Source organism: Chiloscyllium plagiosum, unplaced genomic scaffold (assembly GCF_037043375.1).
Source record: "Chiloscyllium plagiosum isolate Xiang-an unplaced genomic scaffold, Cpla_swu_hap1 HiC_scaffold_8, whole genome shotgun sequence".
NCBI lineage: Eukaryota > Metazoa > Chordata > Chondrichthyes > Orectolobiformes > Hemiscylliidae > Chiloscyllium > Chiloscyllium plagiosum.
The window spans coordinates 108,435,004-108,458,100 of NW_028270146.1; the positions used below are offsets into that span (position 1 = coordinate 108,435,004).

The 23,097-nt window shown below is 40.5% G+C and overlaps 1 pseudogene across 1 annotated transcript; it reads right to left on the reverse strand.

The window, feature by feature from the left end:
* Window positions 1-615: 615 nt before the first annotated feature.
* LOC122546156 (Ig heavy chain C region, membrane-bound form-like) lies at window positions 616-22,601 on the reverse strand (annotated as a pseudogene). Its single transcript, XR_015757998.1, has 9 exons — window positions 22,472-22,601; window positions 22,033-22,341; window positions 20,788-20,856; window positions 10,627-10,932; window positions 7,225-7,530; window positions 4,949-5,257; window positions 4,147-4,476; window positions 1,218-1,345; window positions 616-1,079 (listed from the first exon to the last, which is right to left on the reverse strand). The product of XR_015757998.1 is annotated as an Ig heavy chain C region, membrane-bound form-like (transcript).
* Between the last annotated feature and the right edge of the window lie 496 nt (window positions 22,602-23,097).

Consider the following 23,097-nt stretch of genomic DNA (forward strand, 5'->3'; position numbering starts at 1 on the left):
GAGGGTTGTGTTCAGTAATATCCCTGTATTAGATAGATCTCAGTCTCATTCTCTGGGATTTGACAGGTGTGGTGTGTCAAATAGATCCCAGGAATTGTGCTCCATGAGATTTATGTGTGAGAAAAACTCCAGTTCTGACAATACGCCCTTGGATTGTGCACGTGTTGTGTCTGAATACCTGACTGAACGTTGACATTTTTGGCTGATGCATGCTTCGTTCGGCGCTTTAGGTGGCGAGTTATGCATTACTAACCCAGGCTGTCCCAACATTGGGAGTACATTTATTTTAGACAGTGTAGAGTGAACTTCCAAACTCTGTTGCCTGCCTTTTAGAGGCTTCTCATTTGTATCATTACGTGACCTGAGGTCATGACCCTTTGTGCATAAGAGGAAATGTTCTCTAATCACTCTGCCTCTGGAGTGTTCCATCAGGCATATCGTGTGAAAGATGCATTTACATTAGTGGGCTGCATGGTAGCGCAGCATTAAACTAAATGACTGGATGAAACACAACCAAACAGAACCAGTGAAAGTATTTGGATGGGAAAGGAGTGGGATGTGGGAAAATGTATTATTACTGACTGGCCTTGAAGAAAGAATTAAGCAAACTCAAGGTTAGTGCATATTCATTCGAGATTTATTAACGATTTCAGAAAGCATTTTTATCCAAAAAGTTAATGTAAAAGCTAACAGAAGTGAATATAATGGCTGGATGCCACATTGAGATGAGAACACATTCGCTGTGAGGTGGGAATTTTCTGTACATCAGTAACAGTCACAAGAAAGGGAATACAAAGGCTCATCAGAAAGGGTAGGCAACCATTCTGAGTAAGGAACAAATAAAAACAAAACAAATGGGCTTCAAACAACTGGGAAGCCACAAATTCTTCCAACCACAACCATCGCAAAGATATCAAAGTAAAAACGAAAATCCATCAATAATTGTCTCAGTTACACGCTGATAAACTGAAGTAATCTCACTGTTAGAGTCAGCAACAGGACAGATTGGAGATGGGAATTCAGAGACCTTGATAAGCAGATCAGGAAAATCAAAGGGGTCCACAACTCATTCACTTAACCTGAAAAAGAGAGATAAAGCAATGACGCAGATATTTATGATCAGAGACTTTCAGATTTAATGTTATTCAATGGCACACTTAGAGATTTCACAAAACATATTGGGCTGCTTGGCGTGAGAAAGATGTGATTATTTTCACCTTCACCAGAGTGACAGCAGCGCTGTAGAAAATACTCAGGAAGAACAAGGTGATGAACGTGGAAGCAGTTGTCCAGATGTTGCTGTTATCATCCTCATAGTCTTCAATCCAAGTGCGATCTATTGAATCTATGAATATAAAGCCGAGAGAACGCATTTAGATTGTTTATTGATCCAGATCGATCTATCTGCATCCAAGTCATGTAATTAGAGACCATTACATCTTCATAAAGCAGTCAGGTATTTCTCAATGTGACTCTTATCTGTATCTATTAGTGCATTATTGACTCAGCAAGAAATTACAAATACTAACTGCACATGTTCTTTCTTCATTTTTCATGTCAGAACGTTTTAAATTATTTTTCTTTGAATCTATTATTTAAGGATATTATTATTTAAGGAATGCTTATTACGAATGATTATTTTAATTATATCATTATATTTTAAATATCGGCTGTGACAGCGGTTTAGTTGAAAATTGTGGCCATCACTGAATAAAAGTTCAAATGTGATTCTCGTCTTTATGTATTGGTGACCAATTGCTTGGCAAATCATGAATATAAGTGACATCACAGTCAGGACATTGCTTCATATTTTTGTTTGTAGGATCTGTATATGAAAGAATAAGTTTCTGTACATGTGTCCCTTAATTTATTTGATCTACTGCTTGGTGTGTTTGGTTTTCCTTTAATGTTTGTGTATGTGGTTATGAGAGTCTCTTACTTCACTCTAGCCCATGTTGGAGTCTGTGCATGAATAAACATATTCCTGTTCCTTTACTGCTGGTGTGCTCATGTGTTTGTGCACCTAAATTTTGGTCTTTTCACATTGTGTAAGCATCATCATGCTAATATGCCACTTCGTTGCTGCCTGTGCTTATCTTGTAATGTCTTTGTGCGTGTTCATTTTTCATTAGTGCTATCTAAAATGTGTGCTTATGTGTCTGTTTCAGATCCTACCTAAACTAGGTTATTTTCATGTTTATGCTGAATAAATGTTAGCATGCAATGTTATGTTTTGATGGATGTTTATATTTATCTGACGATGTCTGCTTGTGTGGCAATCTTTCCCAAACCATCTCCTGATAAGCTTGTTTGTGCTATTGTTTGTGGATGCTTGCTGATGCTTGTGCCCATTATCCTTATTGAATAAATGCCCCTCTATTTGTTGATCTATGCACTTGTATGTCTGCATGTGAGACTCTGAATTTGTGTGTACATGTGACATTGTATATATGCTTATCAATGTGGTTAAAAAATAACTAATTAAGCTGCCTCTGTTATCGTATGTTTGTGATTCTGAAAATGGGAAAATAATGATATTAATATTTATCTCTGTGCACTTACGTGCCTTTGTGAGTTGACATGTGGGAGGACGTATTTTCAGAATTTGTATCTGTGTGTTCATGTGTGTATTGTGGTGTACACATTGTGCTGTATGAATGTATATGTATTCATGCCCATTGTGGGTTACCGTGTGTCTATGTTTCTCATGGTTCTGTGTGAGTACCCCTGTTCATTTGTGCAAATGATTTTCTTTCGGTGTATGTGAGGTTTTGTATGAGCTTAGGTGAGTGTTCAAGTACCACTTGCATGTGTGGCTCTGTGCGAGTATGTGTGTGTGACATCTTATCTATGTGCACATTTGAGTGTGCACATAAATATGTGTCTTTAGGTGAGAGCCCGTATATGTGTCATTGCGTGTGTATTTGCGATCATCTCTCTGCATCTGTTCTTATACCAGACTGCAATTTTTATTATTCTAATTTATTGTTCTAATTTTAATGGATTGCTTATAATTAGGTTTGACCTTGGTGTTGTAGGAAACATTTCCAATTGTCGTGGAGAGATAAGCATTTTATGAGCAACTTTCTGTTGCAGTGATAGAATTTCTGTCTCTGAGAGAAAAGGTGCCCCAGAGATAACATTTCTGACTATGTTTATTAGAAAATTTCTACTTGTGTTCTGTATATGAAACAAACTGTAAACAAACTGTAATCAGGTATTCGAATACCAGAATTGATCCCATGTGCTCCAGAAAACTGAGACAAAACTATGGAATTCAAACCGGGACTATGCAAACACCAGTTTTGGATTATGGGAATCAATGTTAATCATTTGTTCACAGAGCCAAGCGTGTCTAACATGCTTCAAAGGTATTATTTTGCATGGAAATGTTAAATCTTTGGACAGTAAGCAAGAAGCTGACTGTTCCTGTTCATAACTGGGTTACATTACAGAGGACATCTACCATGAAAACTGTGCACACGGAGCAAGAGGACAGACCATTCAACGTTCTGCTCCCCTCTGCTCCACGACAACTTATCTGTCGATTCTCTTTGGTGTGAAAGTGAAGATACATTCTGTCAACTCATGCGCTGGCGCAAGATCCCTGGAAGATCCCCAGAAACAAAGGTTACATTCAAACTGTTCTGCACCCTTTACGATTGGCATGTTCCAATCAAATTTAATTTTAAAGTATCTTAAATTAACATTTCCAATTGGTGCAATGTGTCAGTTTAAAACTGACATGAATTTTGTAAAAATGTCCAATCGGGGGAATCAAGAACTCTACCCTTGACATAAAATGGACATTGTCAGATTTTGTCACAGAGGGATTTAGGATGGATAAGGTACTTGGCGGAATCCTGCAATGAGTGAGCTTTACTCTGTCTCTGACCAAGGGTGTATCTGAGCGGAGAACATTAACTGCACAAGACACTCGTCCTAGACCTGTTAATAATCCACTTTAACTACACAGATGGAATGTAAGTCAGAGTGAGAAACAATTAATTCAATATTTAACTCAACTGGAGGAAAAAAAACCTTTATTACTTTTGTTGAATTATTAAATGCAACTTTGAGATTTTTATTGACATGAATTAACAGTGTCCATCAGTGCAAGTGAAATGTTTACGAAACTCGGTTTACCGCTGGATTTATCGACTGTTCTGTTGATGATCTTCAATGGAATCGCTTCATGTCCCACCACACAGGAGTAAGAAGCACCGCTGGCCCACTCCTCCGCTGTAATGGATAACAGGCTGTAGATGAAGAAGGAGGTGTTGTCGCTCTCCGCCATCACCTCAGTGTTCTTGTAGTTACTGGGATTCACCGGCTTGTCATTGTTTGTCCATTTGACGAAGATCTCTCGGGGGGAGAAACCTCTCACTAAACAGGTGAGGGAGAGAAACCTCTGAGCGGAGATTTCTTCTGTTGGTGGCAGGAGGACCGACACTGATGGCTCCAGCGGATTAATCACTGCAGAATATTGGAGACAAACATAAATCAACCAAAACATCCTGAACCAATATCACAATTTCACTAAATATTAAGATAAGCCATTTTTAATTTGGGATTTATTCAGTTTCGTTTTCTAAAGGAGCAGTATGGTTCAGTCTGCTCCTTTAGAAAACATTCTGTTCAGTAAAAAGAATAAAGTTTAATGTGAAAGTTGCCTCCATGTTTCCAGCCCACAACAAGGGCATTCTGTCCAACTGTCATTGCTGATGGTGAGGTCACAACCCAGGCTTCTTCCCACTATATCTGACTTAATCAGAATACAATATCCTTTGGTCCATCTTTTTCTGAATCAGCTACTTAGCTATCCTGCCTTCAGATACATCATTAATGCCCCCAATGGTGTTTGTTCATTACCAATCAAAGCCTGCCATTGATGTAACTGGATCTGGATTACACATGGGATGCTTTGTGTTTTAATCTCACCGCTCACCTTTCTCCTTGTGGATGGAGTCTCTCAGCGGAGTTGGCAGATTCTGATGGTACACCACACATTCAAAAGTAACGCCACTCAGCCAGGCTTCAGTAGAAATGTCTAATTTGCTGATCACGCTGTCGGGATTCTGTCCAGGCTGCTCAGCAATCTCTGATTTCAGAGGCTTCTTTTCTTGTTTCCAGGTCACGTTGACTCCAGAAGGAAGATTGGACACAACGCAGGTTAACGTCACCGTCGCCTCCAGTAAGACTTGTTCTACTGGCGGTGGGAGGATTTTAACGGTGTTAGGGTGGCACTCGGTATCTTCTATGAAACAAAAATCAAAGTCAATGAAAAATGCCCCTTTCTGATACAAACAGCCAATCTTCAGATTACTCCTTCACAGGGTGAAGACACCACCTTCAAAATGGCAACTCCAACTATTGTTGAAACGATGCTTACTATTGTTGATGTATTTTGATCTGTGAAAGCATTTGTGATTACCTATAACATACCCTGTGTAATTATTCCGAAAGAACACTGGCTTTGTAACAAGTGAAACCTGTGAAAAAAGTAAAATAATCGAAGATACCATCATGTAACCCATGGAATTATCTTTCTTTCGGAGTTTGTCTCTCACTTGAGACCATCTATTGATACTTGTGACAAGAGTAATCTGAATATAATGAGTTCATTTCCATGTTCATAACCTTTAGATGCAAGTGCTGCTGGTCACACTGACTGCCAAATCACATCCCAAACTTTGGACAAATTGTAATAAATAATTATTATTCTCTTTGCAGAGTTCTAAAGTGTTACGGGAGCGGTGAACAGCCATGGAAATTCTGTTCATCATATTTAACGTGATCAAAAATACTTTGCGCTATTGGTGTGATGTCATTCTCTAATTTATGTCATTGTTCCTCGTGAGCTGAGTTTGGAGTAGATCTGAAAACAAGATATTGAGTACAGCATTGGATATCGAGAAGGACCCCCATCTCCTTAAGTCTTTCCCTCCATTCAGTTAGTTCAGACCTGGTCTGTACTTTCACTTTATTTACCAAGCTGCAGTTTTTAATTTCTTCATAGAGCAGGGGAGAAAAAAAAAACAAAAGCGTCTTAAATTAATCTACAAACGCGATGGAAATGTACACTAATTTTATAGACATCCACTACTCACTGTGTAAACATCACCACTCCAAACCAGGCTAAATCAGCCTGTCTCGAGTTCCTCGTTCATTCATCCCTATTGTAGCATTCCCACCAGAATTTATTCTCCTGCCTCATCCACTAATTACAGAGAGCATCTTAAAGAAGCTCAGTGAGATCACATTTATCCCAGTTCATCAAATGTGATAGCCACTTGGTCTGTGGTCTGATCCCATAAATGAAGTTAAAGAGCTCAGTACCAGATAAAAATCGATGTCGTACAATGTCCAAGGCCAACAGGTCATTCCTGAGCAGGGGATGAAGCATTGAACGCATTTTTGATTTATTTTCAAGTAAGGGTCACTGCATATTTTAACCACATCATTTTGAGACTCCAACATCATAAGATAGAGGATCAGAATAAGGCTGTTCGGCCAATCCAGAGTTTAGATCAGAATGATGCTGGAAAATCACAGCAGGTCAGGCAGCATCCGATGAGCAGGAAAATCGATCTTTCGGGCTAAAGCCATTCTCCTGCCTTCTCCCCGTACTAAACAAGAGCCGATCTATCTCTGGCTTGAGTACACACAATGGCCGGGCCTCCACAGCCCTCTGCAGCAATAAGTTCCACAGACTCATCACCCTCTGGCTGAAGAAATTCCTCCCCATCTCAGTTCTAAACGGTGCCCCTTTGACCCTGAGACTGTGTCCTTGGGTCCTAGTCTCGCCTACTAGTCAAAACATCTATTCCACGTTCACTCGACCTCAGTCTCTCAGTATTTTCTATGTTTCAATCAGATATCTATCCAATATCCCCCTCCACTCCCTAACTTATCCTTGAAGCGGCTACCAGGCAAGGATTCAGCACTCTGAATACCTCTCCCAGCATGGTGAGGCAACAAACTATTTAACAAAGCTCACTGTCTATATATCTATCTTCAACAGAGAGGAAACATGCTTTTCTGTCTTGCCAAAAGGTTGAATTATGAGCAATGCTAATGTAACACTCAAACTAATATGAGATACGTGGCATGTTGGGAAATGGGAAGCTGTACCGTGCTGTTTACTACGCCTGATAAATTAGTGTGTTTGATTCACATCAGAGTTCAGAGTGATTTGTAGCTCTCTCAGTGTGTGTCTCTTACCCTGGAGTGCGGTGATGTTTTTACTTTGAATGTTCTCTCCATGAGTGACCTGGCAGGTATAGACCGCGCTGTTGAACCATTCACCAGAAGGGACCATCAGCCGACTCATCACCGAGAAGTTCCCGTTCGCCTCACACACGGGAGACGTGAAGAAGCCAGAATCCAAGGGTCGGCCATTTTTCAACCAAATCACGGAGATTGACTTCGGATGGAAATCGATGATTGAACAGACGACGGTTGCAAACTTGCTGCTTGCGATTTCTTCACTGGAGCTCACAGTTAGGAGAAGAGTTGGTTGGAGAATACCTAGATCTTTAGGAAATACATCGCATAAATTATCTGACGAATTTCAGAACAAATACAATCAGTCCTCATATAGCAAGGTTTCTTGTGGTTAATGGATACAAGAATCATAATTGTGCAGATTGCTGGAGAAGCTGGGATCCACACAGAAGGATCAGCAGGACAATGTGAAAGGCTAAAATTATAGGACGCAGCAAGGGAGTCAAGGAGGCATAGAAACTATAGGCCGGTTAAATCAGAAGGGAGATGGTATTCGTTTTAATGACAGAGTATGATGAACAAGGCAGATGAATTACCGGCATAAATGAGGAAATGATACGGTTGTTATCACGGAGACATATTGAGAGCCGGGCAGGAGTGGCTATTCAATATTCCAGGATTTAGTGCCTTCAGGTGAGACAGGGAAAGATGGAAAAGGGTGGGGGCGGGGATGTGCGGTACAGAATGTTGCTTCTGTCGCAATTCTGACAAGAGTATTTTAGGCGGTAAAGAGAAATGAAATCATGGATACCTCCTTGAACAAAGGCAAATGGACAGTACTTCAAAACCAAAATACAGCAAAAATAACTACTGGGAGAGCACGATATACCTTACTATAGGTCCAAAAGACCAAGTGCAAATACATGGGCAAATTTCAGAGACGTGGAAATTAAATAGGGGAATGAGAAAAGAGGTTTTGAACTTCCTCAGCATAGGCTTGGATATTCACTTTGTCAAAAATTTAGAGGGAACACAATTCTGAAAATGCCCCCAGGAGAATATTTTAACAAAGTATGTGTTTAATACAGAGAATTTGAATCCAGACCTTGCAAGAGAGGTGTGAACCTGAACTTAACCTTAGGGAGTGAAGTCGACCCAGTGGGTAAAACATCAATGGTGGAGCACTTTGCAGACAGTGATCGTAAATCAGTTGGATTTCAGATTGTACTGCAAAGGAATAGAAATTGGCCCAAAGTTCTGAAAAGGGGAAGGACAATTTTAGTAAGATCAGGTAATGACTTGACCAGAGTGTACTGGAAGCTGACACTTATTGGTAAATCCGAGTCAGAGCAAGTGTGACACATTTAAGAAAGAGATAGGAAAATCACAGGGAGGTCATTTCCCAGGAAGCCACTGCGTGGGACCAAGAATGCAGCGGGCTCTGGACACCAAAGGGCATGGAGGATGAGATAAAAAGAAACAAGGTAGGCTTCCGGTCTACACTGAAATCTCAAAACAATAGAAATTAGTATGGAGTACAAGGGGGAGTTTGAAAGACAAAGGAATTAGAAGAGCAAAAGGGACCATGAGAAAATAATAGCAGTCAAAATAAAGGGAAATATTTTTAAAAGTTACAGGCTCATTCATAAAAGAATTATTCGGGAAACAGTAATGCCCATTAAGTGTTATTATTGGAGTGGAGCCGGAGGATTAGGTTGTGGTCAAAACGAATGTGTTGTGTAAGTGTTCACTAGTAAGAGGGACAATGTGGGGACCGAAATCATGGAGGGGTGTTGTGATGTAGTTTTCAGAAATTAGGACACATGATGTGATGTTCTGTGTTGTCTTGCTGAATGAAAAGTGGTTATATTTCCAGGGCAGATGAAAAGTATACCAAGCGGTTGAGCAATGCAAAGGATGAAATAGTTGGGTTGCTGACAATAATTTAGAATTCCTGTCTGGCCACAGCAGTTGTGCCAAGTGAGTGTAGATCAGCCAACATTGCACTGTTATGCAGGACGAAGGAAGGGATAAATAATGAAAACACAGATCTGTCAAGCTAGTCTCAGTGGTAGGGAAACTATTGAGAAGTGAAATTAGTCTTCATTTGGAAGATAAATCTACAATTTTCAGCATGGTTTTATTGAGAGGAAGTCATGTGTGACAATTTGATAGCAGTTTTCAGAGAGATAACTCGATGTCCAGATGATAGCAATAATCAGAGCCAATGGGATCCGAGTTCATTTGACAGATTGGATCTAGAACTGGCTGAGTGGTGGGAGCAGGGGATAATAGTCATCGGGGGTCTGCGTGACTGGAAATCTATGTCTCCTGGTGTTCTGTAGGGATTGGTGTTGATTTCCTTGCTATTTCTCTTACATACCAATGATTGAGACTCAAATTTAGGAGGATTAACCAGTGAATTCACAGATGAAATGAAAACTGTCATGTTGTTAAGTCATGAGCATAATGGCTTTAGAATGCAGGAGGATATAAAGGGTTGGTTGTTTGTGAAGAGAAGTTGCAAATGGAAATTATTCTGGATAAATGTAAGGTGATGTAATTCGGCAGACGAATCTGTGAGGTATGACGTTTTGAATAGTGGAACCCTGGAAAGGACTAAGAATCTTTGGTGTACGTACCCAAAGATCCCCTATCGTACTGTGTCGTCTGGATAAAGAGGCTAAGAAGGTGGGAGGATATTTGCTTCTATTATCCGAGACATTGTCAATGAAGAGTAGGGAGATGATACTGGAACTTAATAGAACACTGGTTAGGCCATACTGAAGCGTTGTGTGCATGTAATCGAAGGAATGTGATTACACTGAAGGCAGTATTGATGAGATTTGCCAGGATCTTGCCTGGGTTGGAGGGTTTTAGTTATGAAACTAGATTAGATAGACAGGGGTTTTCCTTGGAGCAGAGGAGAATTAGGGAGAAGATTATCATGATGTCTAGAATTATTTTAGGCAAAGACAGGGTAAACTGGATGAAACCTTTCCCCTTGATGGAGAGATCAATGCCTCAGGGGCACAGGGTGAAGGTAAGGCCAGGAGGTTCCAAGTGGATCTCAGGGGAAAACAAAAATCAAACAGAGGGTGGTGTTAGCCTGGAGCTCAGCACCTATAAGTCATGTAGAAACTGAGCCCCTCATAATAAGTATGAAGTATTGAGATGCATCCTTGCAAGGGCAAGTCACACAAGGCAATGGATCATGTGCTGACACATGAGACTGGAATAGTTAGGTGGCTGTTATTGATAGGCGTGAACTGGATGGATCAAAGGGCCTTTTTTCCTGTGCTGTATAAGGTGATTCTGTGAAAATGGTTATAAATAATGCCTTATTCATTATTTATTAATCCCAGATGCTCTGTTTATCTCAGTTCCCACAACACGTACCTGGACATGGCATTTCTTTGCTCTTGTGTGACCCGCTGTGTTGAACCTCACAGGAGATTTTGCTGGGGCAACCTACTGCTGACTCGGGCAGGGTTAACTGGCTGCTCAGGGTGTAGGTTCCCTTCTTGTTTCTCACTGATGGATAAGTCTTCAATCCAGTCGTGATTAGCTCCCCTCCTTTCTTCCAGGTTACCTTGGTGACGTCAGGGGAATAGTCCATCGCCAAACAACCAAAGATCGCAGAACCGGTGTTGTGCTCCTGACAGGAGGAGACCAGGCCATAAAGCGTGGGGGGAGATGGTGTCTCTACAATAGAATGACCAATTGAGCATGTTAGTTTCTGTTCATTTGACCTTACCAGTTACCCAAATGTATCCTCAGCTGTAAACGTTTGCCAGTATGCTCCCGCTGAGTCTACTGCATAACTGGGATTTATGTTTGGTTCCTACCAGTTGCTGATCATGATCATTGGTTCCCTCTTTAGAAACATGCCCTCGACCTTGACCATTGCCATATAATTTCGGAAGAAGAACATCCTGATCCCACCCCAGTAACTGTTTGAAGATCTCACCAACTGACACTTTCACTGGATTGCTGTGAAGAGCAGAGAAGTTTCACAAAATACAAGGAAATGCAGATTCATCGAAATTCTACAGTGTGTGCAAACAGGCCATTTGGCCCAACAAGTCCACACCCACCCTCTGAAAAGTAACGCATTGAGACCCATTCCCCTACCCTATTATGCTACAGTTAACCCTGACTAATGCAGCTAATCTCCCAATCACTGAACAACATTTGCAATTCCCCCAGCTTGCACATCTTTGGACTGTGGGAGGAAACGCACACAGACATGGGGAGAAGGTGCCAACTCCACACAGAGAGTCACCCGAGGCTGGAATGGAACCTGAGTCCCTGGCACTGTGAGGCAGCAGTGCTAACCACGGAACCAGCGTGCTGCCCCACTAGGTACCGTGCTGCTGGAAATACCCAACAGCTGGCAGTACCCCCGGAGAGAAACCAGAGTAAATCATAGAACATAGAACATTATAGTGCAATACAGGCCCTTCGGCCCTCGATGTTGCGCTGCCCTGTCATACTAACCTGAAGCCCATCCCACCTACACTATTCCATGTACGTCCATATGCCTGCCAATGGCGACTTAAATGTACTGAAACTTGGCAAATCTACTACCGTTGCAGGCAAAGCATTCCATACCCTTATTACTCAATGAGTAAAGAAACTCCCTCTGACATCTATCTTATACCTATCTCCCCTCACTTTAAAGTTGTGTCCCCTCGTGTTTGCCGTCCCCATACTTGGGAATCAGGCCCAGTGAGCCTTCCTCACTTATCAATGCAAGGCAGAATGTTCTCTCTGGGAGGGAGGTCACTGCAGCAGCCGCACAGGCAGGAGCTGAACACTGGGACGGGGAGGATGGCTGTCACGGCTGGACTCATGCCAATTGTCTGGAAGTTGAAACATCTAATTTACAATTATCTGAATTCTGGAGGCCTCTGAAAAATGGAGGACCATTAAGGTTCAGAGACTTTGGAGTGTTACAGCTGAGTATTTACGTAAATATGATTTGAGATATTAACAAGTAATGTTAAACTTTAATAAATATCAACCTGATACACAGTTCACCACCAAACCTCATCTTTCAGACTAACCACTGCACTTATTCTGTCTAGACCTAAATTTCCACTCACATTGAGAAACCCTACCCTGCTATATACCCATTCATGCCCGGAACACACAACCCCTATCACACGAAACACATCCAAGGCAATCCATATCGGGAGTGTAGCTGAGCAGAGAGATCTCGGTGTCCATGTACATAGATCCCTAAAAGTTGCCAGCCAGTTTGATAGAGTTGTTTAGAAGGCATACTTTGTGTTGGCTTTCATCGATAGAGGGACTGAGTTTCAGAACCACGAGGTTAGGCTGCAGCTGTACAAAACTCTGGTGTGGCCGCACTTGGGAGTATTGTGTACTGTTCTGGTCACCACATTATAGAAAGAATGTGGAAGCTTTGGAAGAGTTCAGAGGAGCTTTACCAGGATGTAGTTTGGTATGGTGGGAAGGTTTAACGAGGAAAAGATGAGGGTCTTGAGGCTGTTTTTGTTTGAGAGAAGAAGGTTGAGAGGTGACTTAGTTGAGACATAAAAGAAAAACAGAGGGTGGACAGTGAAAGTCTTTTTCCTTGAATAGTGATGGCTAGCAGGAGAGGACATAGATGACAAATGTCAGAGGTTGTTTCTTTACTCAGAGAGTAATAGGGCCATGGAATGCCCTGCCTGCAACAATAGTACACTCGCCAACTTTAAGGGCATTTAAAAGGTCATTGGATAAACATATGGATGAAAATGGAATAGTGTAGGATAGATAGGCTTCAGATTGGTTCCAGAGGTCAGCGCAACATCGAGGGCTGAAGGGCCTGTACTGCACTGTAATGTTCTATGTTCTATATTCCAGATGGACATATGATCTCAATTCCTTTCAGTCATTTACACTCCTGCCGCCCTGCACCTGGCCCATGGTGAATCTGGCCCTGACTGGACCTGGCACCATCATTTTCACAACCTCTGACAAAAGCCCACTACCCAAGACATGACCTCAGCCCTTGATCACTGACCTCTCATCTTACCCAAGTCAACCTGTGCACATTGCATCCTAGCTCCTTTCCCATCTGTGCTTTACCACCTACTATTTTGCCAGACTCCGAGCTTTGCATTTTGACCAACACGTCCACCTGTCACTTCATTACAGTGACCTTCGACCCCCGAAACATCCTGGCACTCTGCCCACCTCTACACTAACCAGCCTGGCATCCTGTCCACCTCTCCATAAACCAACCTGGCAAAGACAGACCTCCTGCATTTCAGCTCAAACTGCCCCTCACCTACCAAGCACAATTCGAACAAATTATCCTGTGACCATTACCATTTACCTTGATGCCACCTTGCCAGACAGAGTGCATGCATGCCTACCCAGCAGCCAGCCAACACCTCACAGCCTACCAGCCCAAACTCTCCCACATGCCCAATCTAGCCCCTCACTTGCTCACCACCTTCCAACTTTGAGCCTACTCCACCATAATGTCAGTGCATCATTATGTCGTACAGCACAGAAACAGTTCCTTTGGTCCAGCTCATCCATGCTGACCAGAGTTCCCAAATTAAACTAATTCCACCTGCCTGCCTTTGGCCCATATCCATCCAGACCCATCCAGTTCCTGTAGCTGTTCAAATGTCTTCTAAATGTTGGACCTATCTCTGCATTTCCCACTTCCTCTGGCAGTTCATTCCAATGTTTTGGACAGTTACAACATGAAGCCCTAACTCCTGCACTCAGTGCTCTGACCAATGAAGGTACATGTGCCAAACACCTTCAACACACTAGCTACTTGAGGCAACGCTTTCAAGAATCTATGAGTCTGAACCCTCAGGGTCCTCAGTGTTCAACATCACTACCCAGTGCCCTAACATTAACTCTGTAAGTTGTGACCTGATTTGTCTTCTCAAAAAGCAACACGTCGTATTCATTTAAATTAAATTCCATCTGCCACTACTCAGCCCATTGGCCCAGCTGATCAAGATCTCATTGCACGTTTAGATAACTTTCACTGCCAATTATACCACCAATGTTGGCGTTACGTGCAAACTTACAAACCATGTCCATTCAATGTTTTCATGGCTTTCAACCAATATTGTAGCCTGTTTCCCTTTCTCCCACATATCCGTAGCATTTTTTAAGGATTGAAGGAATCTATCTCCTTATTGAAATCATTTCATATTTTGTCCTCAATCAATTTCTGTGGTGGAGAATTCCAAAATGTTCACCATTCTTTTGCTGAACAGTAAACAATCAGGTTCAATGTTATCGGTGTGTTGGGAAGACTGGGGAGCAGCAAGATTAATGATCATCCCATGAATGGAATAGCATTCTAGAGGGGCCGAGGTGCCTTCTTCAGTTTCCATTTTGCATGCGGACATGTTCCTTCGGCAGCATGTTCCAAAATTGTGGTCCTTAAGGATAAGGGCCATATGCATGTAAATGCTTCACCTGAAAGCTTTCCTCCAAATCAGACTTCAACTTGACTCGCAACTATTTCCCTGCCCGTTTCCTCTTCTTCGATCACGGCCATGGGACTCACTTCCTAACAGCGCTGTGAATGTGCTAATACCACACAAACTTCAGCAATTCAAATAGACTGATGATAACTGGTTTCTCAAGGCGATATAAAAAGTCTGACACTTCCACCTGTCTAGAGATGCAAACAACCACTGGAAGAATTGAAAATTATTTGGGGCACTTGTGTGTCTACACAAGATGACATGGTTTCCTTTTGTGTGATTTGACTGTGTTTTCACTGAATGAACGGAGCTATTTCTTAATCATACAATAGGAAGGAAGCTTCCCTCATTTTTAGCAAGGCAATCACACTTTATATTTCTTTATTCCAGGGAAGTATAGTGTTAAATTAATGAAATATGATGATTGGGATGTTTCAATTGGAAATTGTCAGAGATTTAAAGTTTACTTTCATGAGCAATTAATTCCAGCCTCATTGTGTCACAGTACTCACAGGAATGTCTTTCAGAAATGGTGTCTCCCTTTGTTATGGGCAGTCGAATCAGTAAATCTGGGATAGTTTTTTGCTTGTTAATCAAAGCTGTTGAAGAGTTTTAGCCAAAGGGAGACCTGTGGATTTAGCTCACAGATGCACCATGATCTAAGTAAGTGGTGGAACAGCTCAAGGGGCTGAGTGCCCTCCGCTTGCTCCTACCTTCCTATCATTGTGTCATTCATTAAGCTAGCACTGGCGGTGAATACGTTTTTATTAAAATATTTCAACAAATTAATTGTTTCACACATGCTTTAAAAAAATCTTCTGTTGATTATTTGGAATGGGATCATTGCCATTCTCTATTTGAGTGATCAAAATAACTTACACCCACTTACAGCAGCCACTGCACACTGGAGTGTGTTGTTACTTCATAATAGTTTCTTGTGAAACTACAGCTCGAGGTCAGGGCGCTCAAATTCAATGATTCTCTGATTTTTAATATCTCTGAACATTCGCAATTTGTTCAAATGCATCTTTTCCCTGAAGAACGTGTTTAATCGAACAGAACTTTTTTCAATGAAACAACAAACTTTAAATGCTTGAAAACCAAAATAAAAGACAGAAATTTCTGAAGAAACTCAGCAGGTCTAGCAGCTCCTGTGGAGAGAAGACAATGTTAACCTTTCGCACACAGAAACCCCCTCTTCACCAAATTGTTTTCATGTTTTTGGCACAAGAGCTCAACCTGTTGAGATAAACAGTGATTATGTTGGCTAGACTCCTGTTGGAAAATGAATTCTTAGCAGAGGTACTGGATGGTCTGAGATAGCAATTGAAGACCAACTGAAAAGCTATTGCCATCTGCTGCAAGTGTTGGATTCAGCGGAACTCCCACCGTACTGAACAATCAAATTCAGCTCCAGCACTGGTTTAATATAAAGTAAAACAGCCAAAGCATAATCTCATCAAATATGCTTTGAAAATGATTCATTCTGGATTAGTTATAAATGATATTGTTAGAACAGCAAGTCAAAAGCTGGGATTTCTTTGAGCACTTACTCCATTAACCCCATCTAGTGATGCCCAAAAGCTTGTGAACAAATATTGATCTGGAAAAAACTGCTAACCACCAAAATTATGTTTAATATCTAAGAGACACAAGTCAGGATAGCGATTGAATAGATTTCACTGGCCTGTGTGAGTGGAATTCCAACAAACACCCAAACATTTCAATCTGCTTTCTTGCACTGAAGTAAGCTGATAAGAGAGAGATGGTGTTACATACCTCTCTAACAGGTTGTAAGTGGACACAGGCCACCTGGCACAGGATCAGGGACCCTACTACAGCTTCACAACAGACCTGAACACAATGAGCTCAACACTATCACGGAGAACACAGCCCACCTCTTTTGACAGTACATCAACCATGTTAGTTATTAACACCTTCCAACAATCAGGGATTGTTCCAGAATGTTTGTACAATGAAAGTAACATTACAACATTTATCCAAGAATACTTTGACAGCAGCTCCAAATTGTTCAAACTCTATCGGAACTACAGAGGAATAAAACTAGGAATTGCATTGCCATCAAATCACTGTCACTGGATTTCATCCGAGAACTCCCTTCCTCTTTCCCCTGTGAATGTTGCTGCACCAGACAGTCTACTTAGTTTGAAAAAGATTAAAATGTTTTGAAGTGTAATATGACCTTTGCCAGTGACATTAAAAGCTGATAATAGGTTTTCAAATAATAAGATGCAAAAAAATTCTGATTCTACATTGTGCCACGAAACATGTCCTGCATAACTGAGGCACAAAGAAAATATACAGCATATTTCCCTCTGCCTCGCTCAATCAAATATCACTTGTTGCCAACAACCAATTTCAAAACTCTTGCTAACTGCCTTTTGTTCCTGAAATGTTTGTTCTGATTGGAACAACTTAGTCAGGGCTCTCAATTCTGAGGCACCTAATTGAATATTGTATTTCTGGCAGATAAAAGTGGTTTTGAAGCGCGAGATGAAATTGAACTGCCTGAGATTCAGGTATCCGAACTGGACAATTTACAAATGGTCAGGACCGTTGACAAGTTAGTCAGAGATAGCACTGAAACTGTACAACAGACTTAATCCTAGAGGATACATTGCTCAACTCCTCACGTCAAATATATTCACTGTAATTGAACATTCATCAGAGGAACTAACTAGTGGATAAATGTGAACGAGAATGTGTTCACAAGAACATAAATAACCACTGAGTTAATAAACTTAATAAGTCATTGTATTTAACAAAATTATTGAGGTGGGAAATATCGCCAATTAAGCACAGATCCGGAGGAAATGGATTATTCTCTAAATTATTTTTACATATTCTTAAAACGTTCCGTGAACTGTGGAGATTTTGCATGCACTGCATAAAGTCAATACTGCATTCCAGTGTGGAAAGCATTTCTGTTGAAGGAATTAGGGCAAGGTCATTTTCTTGTTAACTACTTTTAATGAACGAAAATGTTTAAAAAGGTATGAATTGAAAACATGCTTCTGTCTGGAGTTGCCCGCTTTAGCGGTTGTCTAAGTAAATGTGGGCACTGCTGCCTCACAGGTCCAGGTACCCAGGCTCGGTTCCAGCCTCAGGTGACTGCCTTTGTGGAGTTTATACAATGTCCCCTGTGTCTGTGTGGATTTCCTCCCACAATCCAAAGATGTGCATGCTCATGTTATATCATCCATAGTGTTAGGTGCATTAGTCAGGGGTAAATATAGAGTAGGGGAATGGGTCTGGCTGGGTTACTCTTCAGAAGGTCGGTGTGTACTTGTTGGGCCAAATGGCTCGATACATACTGCAGGAAATCTAATCTAAATGATTGTCACACTTAACTAATGTGAGCAGATTCCTCCCGATCGCTACATTGCAATAAATCAGACAAGTATATTAATTAAAATAAATATTACTCTATTTTCAGTGTCTGAATAAACAATGTGCTCTGTTATCCTCTAGTTCATGTCTTCTGCAAATTTGTGAACTCTGCATACGTCTGAACACATCGATGTAAAATGAATTCTCTGTGTTTGCAGCAAGTACTCCCATGGTTTTAAGAATAGAGTTCCTACAATATGGAAACAGGCCATTTGGCCCAACAATTCCACACTGACCCTCTGAACAGTAAGTAGCCCACCCAGACCCATTCCCCCTAATTTATATTTACTCTGACTGATGCACCCTAACCTTCACATCACTGAACACTATGGCTGTGCTAAATTTCACAATCACCTGACCTGCACAACTTTTGGACTGTGGTAGGAAACCACAGCGCCCGAAGGAAACCCACGCAGACACAGGGAGAATGTGCAAACTCCACACAGGCAGTCGCCCGAGGGTGGAATCGAATTTGGGACCCTGGCATTGTGAGGCAGCAGTGCCAACCACTGAGCCACCATGCTGCCCTGCGAGTTCATGGGTGGATTATTTTAAGTAATTCTTCATAGAATTGAGCAGAATTTCCAAATGGTCTTTGCCAATGATCTTTTCCAGCTAGAAAAATATGTATGTAGTGTACAGCGGAATTGAAAGGTGTTTCTCGATCAATTATAACACAGTCATGGCATTTTTGCTCAAGAGCAAGAACTATTCGAACATTAGACTTTTGAAATTCTATTTATATTTCTCTATAACTTGTAAACTGTTTAAAGACAGACCTTGTGACTGAACTAGATAGTTGAGTTCTGAATTTGGATTGTAAAGCATGGATTAGATTAATCCTTAATTATTTATTTTAAGTAAAAATGGCGCCTGAAGGTATCTGTTTTCCCTTCATTTCTAAAACATTTGCGATTTGCCTTTCACTTAATAATCGGCTTTATGAAATTTCAACTCGCATGCTGATTGCATTGAATGAGGAACCTGGAGCGGTTCACTGTCACCAACCGTGTTAACATTGCAAAACCAATGTAGAAACCAGAAACGGTTTCCCAAATATAACACATTTAATGTTACCCAAGCACAGTCCCTCCTCAACAGATCAACGATCACCAGATCACAACACGGTGTGTTTGTAGCAGAACTAGCTCTACAAACAGTTTCAACAGAACCAAGAACATGATGTAACCTCACACAAAAAAACAAATTGAAGTCTAACAAAACTGCTCAGAATCCAGCAAACTAATGATTAAATTGAATAGAAATAACAAGTCATAACAGCAACCTTGTTTGTGAGGGGACTTAACACTTAAAGCTGTAACGTTTCTGGCAACAGTTCAACTTATTTCCAACCTGCACACCCTTCTTGATCGTGACAATCTTGTGCAGCGCACAGTAGAGCGGTTGAAGGCATATATTGATTAATCACTTCATGGTCAAAACAAAATTACTGAATGGACAAATATTACCACATTATAATTTTAAGTTAGTATCAATTACATAATCTGATCAATTCTGTAGTTTCAGATTTTAGTCCCAAATTTTATTTTGAATGAGGCTACTCAAAATAAAATTCAGTTAGCTTACAATTAGAACTGAGTTTTTTTTTTAAGTCAATGCATTAAAAACTCCTTTTTTTCATTTCTCACACTTCCGGGTTTCTGCTTTAAGTTGTTTTTCAGACCGTTACAAATGGATGTAATGTTTTCAATCAAGCAGAGAAAAATGTGTCATATAAGTTTAATAAATGCAGAAATGATTCATGAAAAACAAAAGAACTTCACAAATATTGGTCATGAAAAGGTATCCAGAGAGACAATCTCCTCACCAGAAAGAAAACACCAGTTACAGAAAGCAGGAAAATGCAGATCAATTTCACAAACTGAATAAGAATCCAATCAACTCAATTCAACAGAATCAAGGAAAATAAAACCAGAATCCAATCAACTCAGAACAACAGATTTGAATGAAACATAATCAGAATCCAACCAATTCAATTCAACAGAATCAAATAAAACAATTTCAAAAGCCAATCAACACAATTCAACAAAACCAAGTAAATACAAAGTCAGAATCCAATCAACACAGTTCAACCGAATCAACTTAAACAAAGCCAAAATCCAATCAAATCAATTCAACAGAATCAAGTAAAACAAACTCAGAATCTAATCAACAGAATGCAATATAGCACCGCAAGAAAATTTTATGACAGTTTCTAACCTGCTTGTCATCAACAAAATTATCAAAATAAATGTGAAAATAGAATCATGGTAAGAACATATATTAAAGAAATGAATAATGATATTTTAGCATATTTTAATCATGTTTGGTAATATCTCGAACATCTTTGAATTCTTAGCATTTGTTATTGATAATAAAACTCACAGTCAGGGTGTCACTAACATTAAACATTATTTATAGCTGACTGATTAAGAGACATTAGGTATTTCAAGTAACCCAGCCACACAGAATGCCCATCTGATCAAAAAAAGAGATACACCGAGTAACTGACTCCATCATCCCAATTGTAACTATTTGCTGAGTCTTAACTGAAGTCTATAATCAGTCTGAACAAAAATCAATCCGAACCAAACCAAACCAAACTCAGCACAGAATCTGAGTTTCATTTAATTCAGAAATTAGTCACATGAATAAGAAAGTTCAAGGGTCTTACCTGAAGTCACAGTCACCATGGTCCCTTGGCCCCAGTAGCCAAGGTAGTCACAGTGTTACATTGTCTGGACTGGGTCACACAATAACTAGCTCTGTATAAAACAAATCAAAAATCTACCATCATTTTAAATTTTCAGAACCACAGGCAAAATAAAGTCACGATAAATCTTCATCACATAATTGCGCTAGTGGATTCTGATCATTCTTGATAAATTTTAATACTGTTTTATACTTCACAGAGTAACACATGAGCTGATTCTCAAAATCCCTAACTGGTATATCGATAATTACCCAACACTTTTACAAATTAAGTAGTGATACTGGCATACCGCACAGAACTAATACTGACTGCAAGTTAAGACGGTTTGTAGAAGTAATCACTGACTAGTTTCAAACAATGGAGGCTGAATAGGTTTTTGTATTGATCATAATTGCAGTGTCACCCCAGTTATATCACTGTGAGACACGTTGTGTCAAATACTATGACAGACTGTAAACTGTAAAATGCAGAGAATTTCTTCACTTCCTAGAAAGCAGTGATTCAGACTCCTCTAAAAATGATTTGGTGCATGATTCCAGCTTTTACGATCCATTGTATTTTGAAAGCTTGGAATACTTTTCATTTAACTTGACAATCAACACGAAGAAGGTAGAAAAAAAATATACATTTGTACAAACTAGCACTACTGGATTGCGTTTAAATTGCATCTCACATTATTTCTCGCTCCTGCCTTGGTAGAAATCACCAATTTGAGATAAACACTTGTCAGTGGTTTTTGTATGAGGATGTCGCTGTGCACAACACTGTGACCCACTGTAGTATCACAATGATGTAGACCAGTACACTCATTCTCTGTTCTTTACTCCAGGTCTCAATTTTCATTTAAAAGAGCCATTTAGTACTGATCATGTTTAGAATGAATGCCATAGTTGACATAACAATAAGCAGTGATTTCCTGGGTTGTCAGATATATTAAAACTAACATTTTGTCCGAGCAGTTAATTGATGGAAGTGTTAGCAGTACATATGACATGCCCAAAACATTGTCCCATTGTGTCAGCAGTTTGCTAGTTTAAATGGTACATTTCCTCTTTGATAGTTTTGTAAGAGGCAGCCTGAGGTCTGCTTCAGATCGCAGTTGGTATAATTGCATTTAAAACTCGTACTGACCGTCAGTTTATGGTGGAATTGACAAAATGTTCTCTCGAGCTGTTTTTGAATGGGTCCAGCCCTGGTTCCTCTCGCTGTGGTCTCTTGCACAGTAATAGATGGCGGTGTCTTCGATCTTCAGGTTCCCCATGTCCAACGCGAAAATGTTGTTTGATGTGTCTTTGGACGCAGTAAATCGACCCTTAATCGCTGGTGCATAGTTACTGCTGGATGAACTATAGTAGCGAACCAGCCACTCCAGACCCTGTCCGGGAACCTGTCGGACCCAGTACATGTAGCTGCTGCTAAGATCGAACCCGCTGGTTTTACAGGTCAGTTTCAGGCTGCCTGCGGGACGGCCAGTCTCTGCCTCTGGCTGGGTCAAAACAATCTCCGCCTGGACACCTTTAAAAAAGAAAACAAATAAACCATGAGGCATTAATGCTGATGACATGATGGCTGAGTGTTTTACATTCCTGCGGTAGACTAACATTGAGACAGTCACAAAGAGAGACTTGAACAAAAAAACACTCACATGATAAGAAAGTCAGTAACAGACTGAGAAAAATTGTCGACACAATCATTCTGATAACTTGTGGGAAGCGGTTCTGTCAAGATCTTTCTAAACAAAGCCGACCCAGGAGTGTTGAAATACGGTCTAGTGCCCAGGATTTATATGGCCATCGGAAGGGGCAGGCTTACAGCTTCCGCCTGTTGGTTTCCTGCTGGAGGCTCAGACTGGATCCTGGTATCAGCTTGTACAGCCCGAACACATGGGATCATGTATTTACATGAGGTTCTGCTTAAACACGGACACATACACATCTTGGGATAGTGGTTTTGCTGAATAGCTTCTTTGGAAGTAAATTTGAGTAGCTTCGGGTCTGTTTCACATGATAGTTGCATGTATTTTGTTTTAAAAAAACAAATTCAACTGGAAGTTAGCTCCCTTTATTTCTACATTCATTCACAAGCAGATAAAACTAAAGTTAAAGTTCAAACATATTACCAGCCAATAAAACAGTTGAGTTTTTCTTCCCTGGATACTGCAAGTCTCTGACGCACTACAAAATAACATGTAATTCATATAAAACATTTCAGAATTCAATTTAGGCAACAGAGCGTGTCCAAAGTGATTATATTAAGAATATTCAATTAGAA